Genomic DNA, 2,323 nt, shown 5'->3' on the forward strand with positions numbered 1-2,323 from the left:
GGGCTCGGTCGACGGGCCATGGCGGTCGATGAACGAGATGTTATAAGGAGGCGCGCGCGGCCGGGATGCGCTTTCTCGTGAGGGGGGGAAAGGTGGGAGGGGGTGGGGGGCGCTATGGTTGGCTGGCGGGCCGGTGGGGGGAAGAAGAACACGGGCGGAGGCGCCGGCGTCGCGAGGCGAGAGATATTTATAACGGATCCGGATCTCATGCAAGGGCTTCCGGTCGATTCCGTTTCTGTTTTGCCTCCTCCGCGAAAAAAGAGTCCGAGTCGTTTCGTCTGGTGGATCGGAGTCCAACCAAGATAGCTGCTCCGTCGTTGTGATCGAGGACTTACGGGTGGAAGTTGTAATTAGGCACGTCTTATCTTTTTTCTTAGGACACTGATAACGCTCACACGTGTGGGTGTTAAAGGGTCTGCCCACACGTTTTGTGTGGTGTCTTAGAGCATCTTCAACAGGCGCTGAACGCACCGCGCGCAAAAAACTGCTTTGCCGCGCGTCCACCGTCTGGTTTGGCGCGGCGCGCAGCGCTGGCTCCAGCAGCCGCGCTAAAATGCAGCGCGCGCCGCTCCAGCAGCGCGCGTGACTCATCGGGGCATTGCATATATGACATTTTGAATACAAAATGAAGTTGAAACATTCAAAATGCAATGAACATGACATATAAAATTTCACACAAACAAGTTGATGAAGAAAAGTTCATTCCCACAAGTTTAAAATCATGCCCACAAGTTCATCCAACCAAGTTCAAAATACAAATCAAGTTCAATACACAAATGAAAGACACATCATTCCTCGTCCTCGTCTTCGTCTTCGGAAGACGATTCTTCCGCCTCCAAAGATGAATCTTCCTCCCTCTCCTCATCGCGCACCGCATCACGTGAAGCTCCGACGGTGTTGGCAAGATTTTCAACGGCATCTTCATGGGAATGTGTGCGAGGAGGCACATCGAAAGACATTCCGCCCATGGCGGCCGGAGGTGCACCCATGCCTCCCATGAGAGAAGCAAAACCCATGCCTCCCAGGATGGCCATAGCGTCGGGGGGTGCTCCAAAGCCAGCAATGCCTCCCATTGCACCGCCCACTGTAGCTCCGAAGCCACCCATGCCACCCATGGCGCCGAGGCCACCGCCACCCATTGCACGAACCATGGCTCTTTTTTGGATCAAGACTTCTTCACGGGCAAGATTGACATACTCCTTTTGCGCTGCATTGAGGTTAGATGTGTCCAAGAAGAACAAGTGCTTCTCCCATTCCAACAATCTAGTTCGCTCCTCATTGCTCACCTTCCTCTCCTCCAAAGCCACCTTCCTCTCCTCGGCCGCCACCCTCCTCTCCTCGGCCGCCAACCTCCTCTCCTCGGCCGCGACATCTTGGTTCCTTGCCATTTTCCTCACCTCGTTGGCTTCTTTTCTTGCCTTCACAATAGCTTCCATAGCATTTTTGAGCTCATCATCTCCTTTCCTCTTCTTTTCTTTTGCGTCTTTCTTGCACCCATCCGGTCGCTTTGGCTTCGAGTATGAAACTGAGTTGGGTGTGGGGCTTCTCTTGCCGTCATCACTTGATGCATCATCCTCCTCCTCATCATCATCCAACTTAATTGTTCGCTTGCGTTTGTTGCTCAAATGCAAATCATCCAAATCTTCACGCTTCTTCCATTTCTCATCATCCTTCAACACGTTATAGCAATGGGGCAAGGTAAAGACCCTTCCTTTCTTGATCTTCCCCTTCTTGGTTGTCCTCTCCTCTTCTTTGAACAAGTTTTGCGCAATGTTGTACTACATGAAAACAAAGCAAGTTAGCACCAACAACAAGTATGATGAACATGTATGATGAACATGTATGAAATGCCACTTACTCTATCATCCTCATTTGTGCCACTTGGGTTCAACTTGTCAACCGCCTTTTTATAGGCCGCCCACCTTTGACTATCCGAGTTGATTGTCGACCATCGGGACCGAAGTGATCTCTCAGAGCGGTCAATTCCACTCAAGCTGTGAACATCAAAGTGTTCTTTCATCCGCCCCCAATAAGCATCTCTACTTTGATCACCTCCAATGGATGGATCCCTCGACACTTGCAACCAAGTATTGCATAATAAGATGTCATCGACGTTGGTGTAATTGCCCGCTCTTCCTTTCGGTGCGTCGACAATGCCCTCACCCTCCTCGTCCACCTCGAACTCATGGTTTTCGAAATGCATGTCATTGGTTTGAGACCAATGCGAATTGTTGGAACCAACACCCATCGTTGACATGTATGCATCATCATTGAGACTACAAAGTTTTTTGAACAATGCAAATAAGCTATCTATATGTGAATG

This window comes from Triticum aestivum, chromosome 6D, assembly GCF_018294505.1.
Source record: "Triticum aestivum cultivar Chinese Spring chromosome 6D, IWGSC CS RefSeq v2.1, whole genome shotgun sequence".
NCBI lineage: Eukaryota > Viridiplantae > Streptophyta > Magnoliopsida > Poales > Poaceae > Triticum > Triticum aestivum.